The 17,219-nt window shown below is 39.7% G+C and overlaps 1 protein-coding gene across 4 annotated transcripts in view; it reads left to right on the top strand.

Annotated features, from left to right (window-relative positions):
* LOC105921041 (diacylglycerol kinase beta) overlaps positions 1-17,219 on the top strand; it is a 309,320-nt gene that overhangs the window by 85,186 nt on the left and 206,915 nt on the right. Inside the window, exon 1 of one of the 4 annotated variants that reach the window (XM_036138805.1) lies at positions 203-310. The exons of the other annotated variants lie outside the window; for them this stretch is intronic. The gene's annotated coding sequence lies outside the window, so the exon portion shown is untranslated. Of the gene's footprint in view, positions 1-202; positions 311-17,219 lie in introns of those variants that run through there. 4 annotated transcript variants of the gene reach the window in all.

A 17,219-nucleotide genomic window follows, 5' to 3' on the forward strand; every position in this document is an offset into this window, starting at 1 on the left:
TGACGTCACAGTTGTTAGGGCAACCTTTTGAGCAAAACAGAATCCCTGTCCGCTCAAAGGGGTGGCCCCACATGCTTGACGGGCCCATGCCTTGTCTCTCACTGTCATGCACTTGCACAGTGTACACACAGACCTCCCCTTTTGTTCTCTTTGCATGAGTACATCACTAAACATGTGCAGCCCAGTAGTGTGTGTCTCCATGTAGCCCAGCAGCGAAGAGAGCAGCTGATGAAGGAGAGAACATGAAAGGAGGAAGTAGGACACTGTTTCGCTTTTATAGCCTGCTTCAGAGTGAAAGGAGTGATTGGAGGTAACATCTTTTTGTTTTTGTGCTCCAAAATAAACAGCCTAACAATATAGCATCAGCAGATAGAACCTCTGCAATTACTTAAAGGGCATGCCTTTAAGTATTAAGTAGTTTAAATCTGTAGATTTAAAAAATAAAGGTGTATATAACACAATATTACCAAACTAATCATTTACTTGTTCCATGGAATATATAACTTCGCTATGAAAGACCAGCACATTTGTATATTCAGGAAGGAAAGGTGATGTTTCATAGGCAATGTGAAATAATTATATCACTGCTGATCATCATGACTCCACATGCTACTTACTAATAAAGAGGAATAAATAATAGCAGTGTTCAACTCTATGGGTAACTGCTTCACCTCTTCTTTAAATCTGGATGGGTTTAAAAGTTTCATGTCGGTACTGTCAAGTCATTTGGTTAGCCACATTAAAGTCACATGTCGTGGGAAATTAGTTTAGCTGCGTCCAAAAATAGCTGACCTGTGCTGTGCTCAATTCACTTGAAGGAACTTGGGTGAGTTCACTCTGTGACCACTTTTTGGACCCAGAAAGAACCATATTTAGTCAGGAATGCTGGTGCTTTTAGAACAGGAGTCCAGAGGTGTTTTGTGGCACCTTTTGGCTTCAATGCTTCTAGACCTTGGCCCTGAGTAAAGCAATATGGATAATTTAGTAAAACTAAGGGTTTCTGCTCCAACTGCACCTCCCATATCAAATAGAGTTTTTGGTCGGAAAAACTGAGATTTCGATCGTTTATGTGGACTGGACTCAGGCCACCTGACAGCTTTGCCAGTGAAAATTGAGAAATCCATTTCTTTGTTTTCTAAAAAAAAAAAACAGTTAAGGTTTTACCAATCATAAACCGTGTTTTAAAGAATCTGTAATCAGTCTAGATTAATCCCGTCCAGGTTGGACATGTCTACACACTGCTGATTTCATACTTCTGTTGGAAGCTGACAGAGAGCCTGGCCCCCAGTGTTTGTTAGTGGTCTTCTTCAACACAACTGTGGAACTAAAGAAGTACTTCCTTTTTTTCATAGAAATAAAGGTCTTAAATAAAAGAAAGATACATTATTTCTAACTTAAAGTACTCACATTTAAAGCAGGCCTCATAATTATTTTATTTTATTTTATTTTATAAATTATTTTACCAGATAGAGTCATATTATTATCACAGCACTTTGAAATACAAACTTTCTTTGGTAGAGAAAATTTAGGGTTTTATTATCCTGATAACTGGTGTAATGAAATCTTTTACAGGCTGAGTAATAATTCTGTCACTTGATCTTTTAACTCTTGTTTTCTCTGTTATAGTTTGCCTCTTTTTTTCCCTCAGCAGTTTGGTGTAACAAAAAAGGCAGTCTTGATTGCAACTGGTAAATAATTGAAGTCATTTTAAATTAGATACTACAGCCTCACATACAAAGATATGTCATTGTTCTATTTTGGGGTCTTTACAGACTGCTTTGGTAATCCAATTATGCTGATGAGTTCTCACCTGATGATTTGTTGAGTAAAAAATCTGTTAGTTATTTGTTTTAAGGACAGTGGAGCTTTATTTCACGGTTTATGACATTAAATTAACTTTACAATACCTGTATGCTGATCCCCAGAATGACTGTCTGCTGGAACTCTGGGGTTTCTTCTAGAAATTTATTTTACACAAGAAATTAAAGTAGTTCATTTGGTCCCTACCTTGAATCCTAAAGGTACTTTTTCATGGAAATCAGAGCTCAGATAAGTTAGAAGTTTTTTTGACCATTTTTGTCCCAGCTGAGACGTTTTCCAAAAATGTGTTTTGTTATTTATTATCAAATAGCTACCAAAGCTTTTATCTCTTCCTGTTTGACACTGTGCATACTTTTATATTGGTCAAAACTCCAATTTTAAATTAAGAGGAGGACACCGGGCCCAGACAGGTCAGGGAGCCAAGCTCGGTCACATCAAGAATGAAGAATCTCTATTGTCACTATGTGTTACCATAATGTAATTTTTGATGAGACAGCTCAGGATGCAAACAGATTAGACATAGCACGCAGACACAACAAGAAATTTTTCCAAACCTTTCTTCCATTAAAATCAGTTAATTGCACTGCAAGAAAAACTGCCTGAATGGTTTAAAGCATGCAAGTAGTCCATCCATCCATCCATTTTCTAACACATCTATCCCTTATGGGTTCGCAAGTGGTGCTGGTGCCTATCTCCAGCTGTCAATGGGCGAAAGGCGGGGTACACCTTGAACAGGTCGCCAGTCTATCGCAGGCGCAAATAGTCCTTGGCAGCTAATAGACTAATTTCTGAGTCATAAAGTCAGATAGCAGTCCCTTTACAGACAATACAGATTACTGTACAGTTGCACGTGAACACAGTATCACATGAACGCTCTGTTGTTTGATACACTCTTGCACACAGTAAAACACTGTGCGATCAATTAATATCTTTAAGTTAAAGAACAGCATGAGCCATCAGCCAGCTCTCCTGCATTAGGAGCTACCACCTCTCTCAGGAGGGTGGTAGTTTTGGAGGTTAGCTGTTTCGATTAATCTGCAGACAGGAAGCCATTGGGGGTTAAGGGTCCAGTCTGCAGACTGTGGAGACTGAACCAGGTACTTGCAACTTTCTCAGAGTGCTGCTCTAACCACTAGGTCACCACTCCTCCCATAACTCAAAAAACCCTTTTGCTAAGATGTTTGGCTCACTGTCTACATTAAAGAAGGAGGGGCCCAGAGGCACTACTGGAATTTGAACCCAGGATCTCCTTTTTACTAGACAGGCACTTTAACCAACTAAGCCTCAGCACCTTATGGCAGCAACAGTAACTCCTGTGAGGCAGTACTGCTTTCTGCTCCTATGCATGCGGCCATTAATATTCCCCAGATTTTTCTCCGACTTTTACATATGCTAAAAAGAAATGCTGCCTATGTTAAGAAATACTATGCATCTTTTTTTCTCTGTTCAGTCCTGGGTCCTGACTAAGGGTGTTCGGTAATGATACTGTATGTTCAGTATTTTGGAAAGCTGCTGTAAAATTGTAACTTTTGAACTCTTCCTGATGTTGTTGCCATTTATCCATTTATCTGAACCTGCTAAACACATGTTCCAAGCTGGAGCCTGCCCCAACAGTAAATGGGTGACAAACACCATGGGTAGATTGCATGGGTATGGACACCATACACATTCTTGTTTTACTGCTATGAGGACCTTGCATTGACCTTTCATTTCCTTCTCTATGACCTAATCCGGACACTACCCCTAAACAGTACGAAATCAACATCAACCTTTTCCTAAACTCAAACCACACGCTAGTCCTAAACCTAACCCCTAGACCCCCCCCCACACACACACACATAAAAGCGATGACTAAGAAAATGTGTTCACCGTGGAACAAACGACCCTCACTTTGCTGGTAAAACATGAAAACGGTTCTCACTCAGCAGCACGAACAGGAGCACACACACATAAGGGTTGATTAATTTATTTTACTCTGGAAACCCACACATGTGTAGTGACATAAATTATATTAAGTTTTATGAACTAATCAGTCTCCCAATCTACCAGTCATGAGTCTCAGTCATGAATAGTTTACCTTCAAATTATATGATCTTTGTTACATATAGAAGAAAGGACGTTTCCTTCTACATTTTAGAATTTAAAGTCTAACTCTTGGACTGAATGTATTTTTACGCAGATGCATTCAAATAGTCACCAGAGTAAAGAAATGTATATTATATGTGAATTATGTGCGCCGTTTGGAAGTAATTTCGATAAAACTTGCTGTATAAGCGAAAGAGCACGAACATTCCTCAATCAGGCTGCTCCGGAATGTGACGTCACAAAATGAACTAGTACCATGCATCTGGCTGCCAACACTACGACTTTCGCTACCAATTTATTAAATTTAATTAATAACTCTTACTCTACGTACAAAAAATGTATTAAAAAAATGTCTGATACATCTACAAACTCCACCTCAAGCATCGGCGACTCCGATACCGAATATATATATGAAGAAAGGGAGTTTGAACAAGGTGAACCTGAGGAGACTATATCTAACGCTGCCCAAGACATAGAGCCCATGCTCCATTGTAAGTACCCCTCAAAATCCTCGCTCGTGAAATGTGAATTGCATAAAACACTTTTGTCACTGCCGGCAATCCAGTCCTTTTGTGTTTCTTTTATGAATTTATCCCATTTCTTTCGGACCTTTTGATCCTTCGGCCAAGTATGTAGCGCTACTTTCTGGCCTGCACTAGACCGCGGTGAAGTTGGCTTGACATTGGACATTCAAGCTCCGCGGAGTCAGCGGAGCACTCTTGATAAACAAAAATCAAATCAGATTTGTTGACGGTCCCACCGCGTATGGGAGAAGGGAGCAGCTGAGAGACTCTGGCCGAAATCGGAGTCCTTCAACCGGATCAACTGTGAGCTAGATCCCGCTGACTCCGCGGAGCTTGAATGTCCAATGTCAAACCAACTTCACCGCGGTCTGCACTAGGCCTATGAGCGACACTATAGCCACCAACTATTGAATTGAAAGCCTTTATTGTCATTGTACACAGTACAATGAGATTTGGAGAGCAGCTCCATAAAAGTGCACACATTAAAAAAAACACATAAATACACATACAATACATTAGTGCAAATCTGGATGAAGGTTGAGTATGGTGACGGCATGGTGTCAACTACGCACGTAAAAGGCATTTTATTGTGGACTTAGGCGATTTTTTTTTAAAAGCGCTTGCTCAAAGTAGACGTGGATCAGCATTTTTGGTGTGTGAAAGAAGATACTGGAAAACATCCATATATATCCCTGTTCGCCGTACCGGTTGTACAATGTAAACAATGTGTGTTTCTATGCAAGTTTGCTTCGCGCATTCTCGGTGTTCTTGAACTGACGTCACACGTCGGAAATGCCAGATCGTAAACAGAGGCAGCACTCAAACGCGGAATACCATAATCGGTGTAAAAAATTTGCAATATTTCATATTTAAACTTAATTTGAACACTTTTTATACATGAATATTCAAAGTTTACCTTGTTCTGGAAGTTATTCAACGGTTTTTTTTTTCAGTCCAAGAGTTAGACTTTAAGGTTAATTTAAAAACACTAAAATATTTGAGACATAAATACAGAAAGAACCAATAAGAACCAGTAATTATTTTTTGAATGCCAGAGAAAGACACTTGAACATTAAGCCGAACACAGAAAGCGCTTCAAAAATTTTATTAAAATAAACTTGATGGTGGAAACAGGAAACTGTCAAGAGTACTCACAAGCAAGCACTGTAGAGGAAAAGACAAAAGGTTAGTGGTGACTGATCTTTCAGAGAATAATGTCAGTCTCAGAAAATAAGCATCTAACGTTATAAAGATCCGGGTGGATGAAATGGATCTGACCTGTGTTTCTAGGGGTTCCGTTTTGATCCAGAGAGGGACAGTCAAGAAGATGAGGATGTCACAACAGGCTGCGTTTTGGGGAAAACTGGCAGCTTTAAGTTCAGCTTTGGGAGGGATAGTGGAGACCTGAGGAGTCTGATTGATTTATTTTGTCTCACAGAAACATGGCTGCAAGAGGAGTATGTAAGTCTGAGTCAACTCCCTCCAAGTGTGCGCGCACACACACACACACACACACACACACACAGAAGCAAAGAGCAGGGTACAGACCAGTGGCGGCTGGTGCTAAAAAAACTGAGGGGGGCGCACACAAACAAACAAATGAAAAACAAATCTTAAAAAATAGCACTATTTGAACATGAATTTTGCCCTCCTTTCCTTCTGCCCAGCAAATTTCTCAATTATATTCTTGTTAAAGTCAGTCATCTCTGTGACTAGTCTTTTCTCCATTGACAACATGGCCAATGCATTCAGCCTGTCCTGAGTCATTGAGTTTCTCAGAAAAGTCTTGATTCTTTTCAGAGTTGAAAAGCACCTTTTAGCTTCTGCTGTGGTCATGGGTGTGGTGATGAGGATCTTCAAGAGCGTGACAGTTTCTGAAAAGACTTCTTCTAGATTGTTTTCCTGATTTTAATAACATTTGCTGCCATTTTTTAAGGCTGTGTTATGAAATGTGTTAAAGCATTTTTGTGGGACAAGATTATACAAAATTCAGTAACCAAATGTTTTATTCCCCATTACCAATAAACTTCAGTACAACTTAAATAATAAAATATCTTGCTGACAAACATTATATCAACATACCTACACAGCATAGACACAACTAAAGGTATTTCTAACTACAACGCACATCTTCCTAATATATTAAATAACATTACTATAAACCAGTGTAACAGTGATTTTCCACAACAACTCACCTCTGCAGCAATCCTTTCATGGTCTTCTACACTGAGTGTCCAACGCTTCTTCACTGGCTGACTACTACCTACACTGCTTTGTCCAACCATGGAGTGGAGAGATCACTTGCCTGCTGCTGAATTTGTAAATTAAGACGATCCGGTCCAAGCTCCTTTATCCTGAGCGTTCACTTACAAAGTGAACGCTTTGTAAAAGCATTTTTTTGTAAAGACAAAACAGAATTTTCTCTCATATTGAAACTACTCCACTTTGCAAACTTAAACATGAATCAACCTAAAAACTGCAGCTGCGCTGAGTCGAATCGGGGATTATCCAATCACACAATGTTTTTAAAAAAATTAGCCAGTACTGACACTCTACCAGTAATGACACAACAGCTGCGCCCCTATGCAAAACCCTAGATAACCAATTAAAAGTCAGCCTCAGATCACGTGCTTGCCCAAGTTGCTGCGCCTACATTCATTCTCATTAGACCGGCGCCCTGCACATAGGAAAGGAAGTGTGCACAATGTGAGCAATTACATAGAATTATGTATTTACTATTTTAATAAATTCTAACAAGGCTATTGGACACACAGTATGAATAAATACATTTCTAAGTACTTTGCAGTTCAGAAATCATTTATTATCTAAACGATTTAAAGGGGGTGGCGCCCGATGCCCCCTACTGGCCAGCCGCCACTGGTACAGACGCAAGCAGCCGCATCTGACTAAATGCAGAAAAGCAGGGACTTCACTTTCCTTATCGAGGGACATTCTTAAAGTAACGGAGTAACGAGTGCTTATTTTGGAAAATAACGGAGTTACTGATTACTGAATTTGCAAAACTATGGTGTTAGATTACTCGTTACTGAAAAAAACTAATTAGAGTACTCTAACGCGTTTCTTATAACGCGTTACCCCCCAACACTGGTTAACACTGAGCCTGGTTCTGCTGGAGGTTTTTCCATCCCATTAAAGGGGAGTTTTCCTCTCCACTGTCACTTCATGCATGTTCAGTATGAGGGACTGCTGCAAAGCCATGGACAATGAAGACAACTGTCCCTGTTGCTCTACTCTCTTTCAGGAGGAGTGAATGCTGCTTGTCAAGACTTGATACAATCTGCTTGGTTTCCTTAGATAGGAAACTTTTTGACCTATCTGTATGATTTGATTGATTTTGACATTGTGAAGTGCCTTGACATGACATGGGTTGTGAATTGGCGCTATATAGACAACATTTTATTCAATTGTTATGCAGTCAAAGGTCATCCACATGAAGGTTTAATCAGGGAGACAAATCCAAGGGCTAAGCAAATGTCATGGGACATATACTTGGTCTTGGTCCAGAAATCAGAAGCGAATAATCAGAGAAACTTTAATAATCTCAGAGGGAAACTACTTAAATTACTTAAGGTGTCAGAAGAGGGGAAGGAAAGGCAGGGGAATTCAGAGAACGAGAACATACACAGGAAAGGCAGGCAAAGAATGCTGGACTCTACTCACACAATGACTTTCAAATAATCTTCTCGAAGCTTCTCCAATAGAAGATTTCAGTCAGCTCACTGACAGGCTTCAGTATATGGCAAGTAAGCAGGTGAAAGGAATAGACCTGATTGCACTTCTGAGGTGAGTCAGAGGTGCAGGAGATCATCCTGATTCAAGCTACAGGAGGAGAGTTAGGCCAGCTTCAAACTGACTATGTTCTGTGTCCACTCCGTTATCCAATATGCTGTGCAGCAGTCCAAACTGGATGGACTTGTAGTATCTGTTCATGCATCCAGGCTGCCTTGCCCCCTCCCCCTTTTTTTGAAATACTGGATCCAATTTAGTCTTCCTGTGTCTGACTTCCTTTCTAGCTCACCTGGTTTTTAGAAATTGATACGATTGCTCCGTCATTCATCAAAAATAGACTTGATCCATGTTTCTGACAGACAACGGAAGAGGGTTCTCTGTCATGTCACAGCACCACGGAGCCTGTGAAAAATATCACATTGACTAGAATCACTTTTATTTGGGATGGAATGGCGTACACATGGATGATGGAGTTTCTGTGAATGAGGAGAATCTTCTCAGTCAGCTGGGCCAAACTCTAACAAATGTGAAAAATACCACTAATTATTTAAATCAAACAAATGACAATAAATTAATAAATTTATTGATCTACCCACTTTTACATAAGATAAGTGTTCATGTTGTAAGATGTGCACAACATGAACAAATAACTAGAGTTTAATTTTCACAGTTAATGTATGTATATATACATTAATCTTTATCATATAACAGCTGACAATTTCATTGTTTCCCTTAATTTAAAACTTAGCTGTTACAATTATTTGCTTTAGTCTTTGTGCAGGAAGACACAGAACCCTTCCATTTGTCTGCACTTTTGACACTATTTCTTTTATGCTGCTCATTTAAATCACAGCTGGACTCTGTAATAAATGTCATCAGGACTGGTGCTGACAGGTGCCTTGGTGTACATAGAAAAGTTAAAAACAAAGAGCTTGTCATAATGAATGCATATACACCCTGTGAGTGTCCTCAAAATGAAGACATCTCTTTTAATAGACTTGCTTTCATTAAAACATTTATTAAAGAGCAACATTTCAACTCTGTTTGTGTATTGTCGGATATGAATGCAAACATATCTGATGAACAGTCTCTGTTTGCTAAGCATATGTGTCCGTTTTGTAACGATGATAGTTTTATATTGTCCAGTAAGTTGTTCCTACCAACGGAAAGCTATACTTATATAAGTGAAGCATGGTAAAACAAAAATCATGGCTTTACCATTGCATTTGCTCTGCTGATGCCCAGGCTATTGTAAAATCAAGAGAAATGCTGCATGAATGCTCTGTCAGATCACATTCCTTTGTCCATTGTGTTGGCTATTAAAAGTCTTCCAGAGTTGACACGGGATGTAAATGGGGGCCCCAAAGTTAAATGTCAATGGTCTAAACTCTCAAAAGAATACTTGATATCATATTGTATGAAAACAGATGTTCTCCTGAGTAATATAAGCCTACTTCTGGAAGCTACCATGTGCTCTGATGTCAATTGTAGCAATACTTCTCACTCGATAGATCTTTGTGCTATGTATGATCATATAGTGGGTGCTTTGCATGAGGGCGCTAGATCACACCTCAAACACGCAAAGGCTAATAGCATCAGGCCAGGTTGGAACATGCATGCTGCAGTATACCATGCAAAAGCTAAACAGGCATATAAGATGTGTGTGAAAGCAGGTATACCTAGAGATGGGCCTGTCCTAGATTATAAAAAGCTCACTAGTGCAAACTATATAAACGGCGTTCGATATATTGTTAAATCTGACCAAAATATGAGAGCGGACTCAGTGGCTGAAAACCTGCTATGTAATAATGTTACTGGTTTTTGGAAAGGGATGAGAGCTCTAAATATGTCTACCACAGTACTCCCCAATGTTATAGAACAGGGGTCACCAACATAGTGTTCATTTCACATAAAGTTAATGAACTCTGACTCTTCTAATTCAAAGATCAATACTGGTAGCATTTCATATTACACAATGCCAATGAAGTAGCTCTCAGTTTCAAAAAGGTTGGTGACCCCTGTTATAGAGGGTGTATCTGGGGTTGATAATATAGCAGAACCTTGGAGACAACGTTATTCTACCCTATTTAACCTTGTTAAAAGTGATCCCTATAAAATGGGAAGAATGGCTATTAGAGATAAAGCTATAATCACCCCAAATGAAGTCTGGCAAGGTATAGCAAAGTTGCCTGATAAGGCAACAGGCCCAGATAATATTGGAACAACTTGAGAACAACTCAAGTGTGCTAGTGAAAAGGTTGTTGTACTGTTGGCCATGTGTTTTTCTGGGCTTATGACCTATGGGCAGTTACCTGTTTCTTTGTTGTCTGTTACTCTAATGCCTGTAGTTAAGGACAAAACTGGTGGGGTTGGAAGTGTGTATGATTACAAGCCAATGGCCTTAGCCAGTGTGATATCTAAAGTGCTAGAGAAAATACTCCTGGATCATCGTCATCAGTTCCTTTGCACAACAGATAACTAGTTTGGTTTCAAAGCCAAGTTAGGCACATATTTTTGTATTTATGGTCTGAAGTAGGCAGTACAGGCATATGTTAGAAAAAATCATCTGTGCCAATTGGTTTTATTGATGCCTCTAAGGCATTTGACCAGTCAACAACTTCAAATTGTTTGATAGATTAAGTAACAGAGGTGTCCCAGGAAGCATTGTAAGATTTTTAGTTTACTGGTACTCTGACTAGAAAATGCATGTAAAATGGGAAAATATGTTACACCCCAAGGTCTAGGGGTTAAGGGGCGACAACATAAGAATGTGTCTATATCGGGACATAGACACCAGCAACCCCCGCGACCCCATGAGGGATTAAGCGGGTCAGAAAATGGATTGATAGACGTTCAGACATGTTTGTGTAACAGCAGAAAGCAGAGTCTGACACACAGCACTTCAGCAGAGAGGACGACCCGCCGGTAGGTTAAAACAAACATTGTTCACTAAGGATTATTTCGGTGTTTTTGTCCTTTTAATCCTTTTCACGACTCATGCCAGAGGGTTTTCATACATTGTACATGTACGTATATTTAAAAAATCGTCAAACTAAGTCGACAATAAAATGCCTTCTAGGTGCGTAGTTGGTGGCTGTAGTGTCGCTTATAGGCCTAGTGCAGACCACGGTGAAGTTGGTTTGACATTGGACATTCAAGCTCCGCGGAGTCAGCGGGATCTAGCTCACGGCTTATCCAGTTGAAGGACTCCGATTTCGGCCAGCGTCTCTCAGCTGCTCCCTTCTCCCATATGCGGTGTGACCTTCAACAAATTGGATTTGATTTTTGTTTCTCAAGAGTGCTCCGCTGACTCCGCGAAGCTTGAATGTCCATTATCAAACCAACTTCACCGCAGTCTAGTGCAGGCCAGAAAGTAGCGCTACATACTTGGCCGGTGGATCAAAAGGTCCGAAAGAAATGGGATAAATTCGTAAAAGAAACGCAAAAGGACTGGATTGCCGGCAGTGACAAAAGTGTTTTATGCAATTCACACTTCACGGGCAAGGATTTTGAGGGGTACTTACAATGGAGCATGGGCTCTATGTCTTGGGCAGCGTTAGATATAGTCTCCTCAGGTTCACCTTGTTCAAACTCCGTTTCTTCGTGTGTATATATATATATATATATATATATATATATATATATATATATATATATATATATATATATATATATATATATTAGGGCTGGGCAAGTTAACGCGTTAATTTCGCGTTAATTCACTCACATCAGCAGCCTGATTGAGGAATGTTCGGGCTCTTTCGCTTATACAGCAAGTTTTATCTAAATTACTTCCAAACGCCGCACATAATTCACATATAATATACATTTCTTTACTCTGGTGAGTATTTGAATGCATCTGCGTAAAAATACATTCAGTCCAAGAGTTAGACTTTACCAATCTAGTAAGCACAACTAATTAGAATTGCCCAAAACAATGGAAAACACCGGGGGGAGGCGGAGGAAGGGGGGGGGCTTTCTACTAGCTGTCCCCACTGAAGGAATGAGTCCAAGTCTCTTTTATAGTGGTGTGGTGAGCCTCATCAGCTTCTGATTGGCGTGGCAGTCCTCTGCTGGTCCAATAAGGTTGCAGCTCCTCTGCAGCCTCCCGGCAGCCAATCAGATAGGTGTTCTGTCACAGCTGAATTTGCATGACTAATAGAAGCCTGCACAGTAGTGATGGGTCGATAAGGCGTCATGAAGCGTTTCGACACATTGCCAAACTGTATTGATACTGTGCCGCTGAATTACCTGACTGATATCATCTGTTCTGAAATTGGAAATGCTGAGTATGACAAAGGGAGGAAGAACTACTCAGAGTAGCAGCTTTCTACTAAGGGAAGATCAGCCGTTTTTCTGAAACGACCCTCAGAACAAAGACGCACAGCGCAACCCGCCCAACCATAAAGGCGTCTGCCCAACCCATCCATCAGTGGGACACTCCGATCAGCACCTGGCGCTCACAGAGCGAGACTGTGGTACACCATCACACCAGAGTTGCAAAATGGTTAAAAATTAACCATTATTAACCGTTATTTTGTTTACAGTTCAGCTTGGACTTTATTTACTGCGCAGCATAGCTTTGCTGTGCGCACTGCTTTCCGCGAATGCACACGCGAGCAGCTTAGAGGGAACAGAAACAGTTAGGCGCGTCAGTCAGTTCGAAACAGTTCCTGTATCGGTCACGTGACTTTCCCGTGTCGATACGCGCATCGACACGGGTTTTGCTCTATGAGCTCGACACATGCGCCGACGCATCGGTGTTGCCAGACCCATCACTACTGCACAGTGACAAGAGGCAAGGGGCCTTAACACCATATTTGCCAGTTTTTTGGTGTGAGTAATGGTGTCCGTCAAGGTGGCCGTCTTTCACCTGCCCTGTTCAACCTGTACATGGATGAGTTGTCAAATAGGTTAAACAACTGTAAAACTGTATGATAGGTAACACTCTGGTTAAGCATTTTATGTGTGCTGACGAACTGGCTGTTCTTTCTCCCAGCAGCGCTAGCTTTCAGCAGTTGCTGAATGTCTGCTCTGACTATGGGCTGAAATATGACATGCAGTACAATCCTAAGAAAAGTGCTAATTTACAAGACTAAAGGGGACAGAGAACTTTGTTTTCCAGACTGCTGTGTCTCAGGGCAATAATTAAATGTTTGCAAAAAACTTTGGGCGATTACATCACAGACCAGTTTGTGATGATGATGAGATATATAGGCAGTGACGTATACTGTATGCCCAGGCAAACTCTCCCTTGTGGAGGTAACCTTATTATAACCAAAGAAAAGCACACTCAAATGATATTAGCAACACAATGAAACGAAGGCTAGCGTGAGCTACGTCCATTAGCCCTTTGTTCTAAAGCAACCGTGTGTCCAAACAAGTTACCAAACATTCCAGACAAACCATTTAACTTCTGCATCAGCTCCCTGTGCCCAAACCTGTCTTTTAACTGTGTGAGTTTTGTCCAGTTTGGCCATTCCAAGGAAGGAGCGTTGAAAGCAGGAACGCTGTTGGTTTGTCCAACAGCGGGCAAGGTGCTTAGCTCTGCAGCACCATGTGGTCAGGGTCGGAGGCCTGGTCTCTGAAACGGTGTCTGACCCGGTTGCAGCCACGATTTGATCAGGGGTTTTCCTCACATTCGCAGTGGGTTCTACTGCCGGCTTCTCAGCTCCATCTGGGGTTCGCTTCCCGGTAAAGACTGAGGAGAAATACAACAGAGCTGTTTCGCAGGCAGGATCCGACCTCCTGCTACCGGTGATGAGGTTAAAACAGCAGACTTAACTCTGTATTTGCCCGGATATGTTCCCCAGCGACGAGATTCCTCTCCAGATGCAGCCTTTGTGTTCTTTCAGAACCGTGCAGGGCCCATGGCCTGAAGTAGTTTACTGGTCTGCTCCAGGATGAGGTGGTCTTAGAGAGAGACTCTGAGAAGGGCTGAAGCTGCAGGAGTATGGCAAGCCATTTTAACATAATTTCAGTTTCGTCTGACTATCCGTAATTACATTCCAGATATCTTAAAATGCATTTTGACTAGACAAAACTACATTTCGACTATCCGGAATGGTAATTTAAGATATATTTATTTACATTCTGACTAGGAACAATAATAATTAAAGATTACATTTTGACTAGTCAGAATTCCTTTCAAGATATCTCAAATTATGCCACCGGATTCATCATTGAAAGCGTCACACATCCGTAATTGTAATTTAAGATATCTCGAACATTATTATGACTAGTCAGAATTACAATTTAAGATATCTGAAATAAGACATTGCGTGTAAGCCCCTTATTGGCTGTAAGCTGTCCAATAATTGCCTGAACATTCAATGGCGCTGGCAGTTTTCGACAAAATTGTAAGAAAATGCCACAATATAGAAAGAGCTTTTTCAGTATGGGATATGCAGAGAGCACGAAAATAGTATACTTGAAAAATTATTAGGAAATTTGCAAAGAATTTCGGATTTACTTGCTGCCGACACACACAATGCACTTAAAAACAGCTAGCTGAAAGCGCTACTATCGACTCGTGTCCAAGCTGGAAATAAGGAATATTCCTCAGCCCGGGCCAGTTCAGTTAATAACCAGATGCAGTTTTTATACTGTGGTAAAGCTATCTGCCTCTTCGGAAATTATGGTAAAGCCAGCTAGCTCTTGATTTTGACATGCTAGACGGCACAAGGCATTACAGCACCCTCCTATAGCTCCTCTGAAAACAAAAGCGCACGCCTCCGGTTCATGTGTGATGACCTATGGCAAGCCGTTTCATAATTCAAGATATCAGTAACGTCATTTTGACTAATCAGAATGTCAATTTAAGATATCCTAAATGGAAAAGCTGAATAATTCAAGATATCTGTAATTCATTTAGAGATATCTTAAAAGGAATTTTGACTAGTCAAAATTACAATTCAAGATATCTTAAAAGGAATTTTGACTAGTCAAAATTACAATTCAAGATATCTTAAATTTAGTTTTTACTAGTCAAAACTGCATTTCGCCTATCCAAAAATACATTTAAGATATCTTGAATTATGGTGGCATTTGAGATATCTTTAATTAGAATTATGACTAGTCAAAACTAAATTTAAGATATCTTGAATTGTAATTTTGACTAGTCGTCGTTTATTTGTAGATATCTGAAATGGGTATTTCAGATAGTCAGTAATTAATTCGAGATATCTTGAATTGACGTCTCCATACAACTCAATGGAAAATCTGATGTCATTCCGACTAGTCAGAATGTAATTAGAGATATCTCAAATAGGTATTTTGACTAGTCAAAATACAATTAGGGATATCTTAAATTGCTAAAACGTCTAGTCATAAAACAATTTGCGATATCTCGAATATAAGGGCGGTAAATCCGAATTTGTGTTAAAACGGCTTGCCATAGAAGGAGTGTGCTGTGACTATCTATCCTCCCCATAGACATCATATACGTAGACGCCCCATTGGACGCTGCCGGCCGCTAGGCTGACGTGCCTACAGGGCGGCCATCTTGGGTCAGACCACAGATCAGACAGCTGCTGTCAGGATGAATAGTAGGCAGCTCAGATCTCATTTTAATCATATGTTCACAATGCTGGTGACCTTTCAGACAGATTACACATATTTATTCAGAACCAAAACTATTTAAACTGAAGTCAAACTGGATGAAAAATGTACACACACATATTTTGCAGCTACATATTAATGTAATATACACATAAATTATACACACATAAATCTCTCTCTTTCTTCCAATATATATATATATATATATATATATATATATATATATATATATATATATATATATATATATATATATATATATATATATATATATATATACAGTGTGCGATTTGCAAAAAAAACAGAGGGGGGGATCATTTCCTCGATTAATCACATAATGTCGATAGGTAACTCGAGATTATTTGCAAATTAATCGTATGTTTTATCCTTTTATTTCTGAAAGTGTAATAGCCTGTTAGGGCATTTTAATATGCAATTTTGCAATAAATGACACTAATAAAATACATGCTTGTACAAAAAATATTTTTATTTTGTTATTTTTCAAGCACTTTTGAAATTTGGAATGAAAACATCCTAGTGACAAATGTTAAACTCTGGACTATAATGGCTAAATCACTAATCATGACGCCCTGATGTTTACACAATGTGTAAATAAATTTGTAAATAAACACCATGCCGATATATTTTTTTGCGTCTTAAACAAAGATAGACATGGTATTAGGCATTAATAAAAAATTTACATTTTAATAAAGTCACAAGTTTTATTGTTCGTTTTTTCACTCTCTCTCACACACATCTAATTCTGAGCTTCCACACCAACAATAACTTCTTTGAATATTTTTGCTTGCTGTTTATATCCATATTTATACAGTTTAAGCCTGGAAAAGGGTTTTAAATTTCCAGGTCATTCCAGTCTTACACTTTGTTTGCAACTGGGCAGGAGCTTAATACCCTGAATGAGACTATTTAGCAACTGTTTAGTAACTCCAGGTCCTTCGTTTGGCAACGTAATTTAGCCTTAGTTTGTCAAATACTGAGAAAACAAATTAATAAGCATTAAAGTACGGTTTATGGGTTGGGTTTCTGCAATGTTCTCAGCATGGTAAAAGCTCATCTTCAGAACCAATGTCTGCTCACAATGGTGATCTGCACCAAGTAATCTACTTTCAGCAGTTATCACCGGTTATTGCACCGTAAACTGCAGAAAATACGTGCAGAGTTGCTCTGTCTGCCTTTACTACCGTCGGCTCCTATGGCGGAGGGATATTTCAGCTGGATACAAAGTGTCTAGTGCACGCAGGTCTCTTAATAACCGCTGTTTCGTCACTTATTTTAGAGCCCAAATAAGCGATTTAACTTTCAGAAACGTGCCAAAAAAAAACGCAACCCGTGACTTATAAAATTTACAAGCGCCTTTAAAATAAAAGAAGCCCAAATCTGTGCAACAGTGAGCGCGGATCTGTTTCGCTACAGTCTCTAGCTCTTGAAACTACGGAAAGCGCCGAAGGTAAAAGAAAC

The sequence above is a fragment of the Fundulus heteroclitus genome, chromosome 7 (assembly GCF_011125445.2).
Source record: "Fundulus heteroclitus isolate FHET01 chromosome 7, MU-UCD_Fhet_4.1, whole genome shotgun sequence".
NCBI lineage: Eukaryota > Metazoa > Chordata > Actinopteri > Cyprinodontiformes > Fundulidae > Fundulus > Fundulus heteroclitus.